Raw genomic sequence first — 351 nt, forward strand, 5'->3', positions numbered from 1 at the left:
GGCGCGATCCCGCTTGGGCAACGACAGCAATGAGCTCAGTGACCAGCGGCTGCCGGGGAGCCACACTGGGCTGCGTGAGGGTTGGGGCAGATATTAGGTGATATCACATATAGGGACAAAATACAGGGTGAAAAAATAAGCGGTGTGTGCAAGAGGCCCAGCCTGCAGGCAGTGGCCAGCTGCATGTGCTTCTTATATAGCATCTCTGAAATAATAATAATAATAATAATAATAATCTCTTGAATGAATAATCTCTTACTTGTGACTGGTTTTTTTTTGGTGTGTTGGTGTTGGTAGCGCCTGGACCGTAACAAAGCGGTGGAGCCCTCCCTGGGGGGGGAGGAGGGGAGA

Source organism: Apteryx rowi, unplaced genomic scaffold, assembly GCF_003343035.1.
Source record: "Apteryx rowi isolate R43461 unplaced genomic scaffold, aptRow1 scaffold_49, whole genome shotgun sequence".
In the NCBI taxonomy this organism is placed as follows: domain Eukaryota; kingdom Metazoa; phylum Chordata; class Aves; order Apterygiformes; family Apterygidae; genus Apteryx; species Apteryx rowi.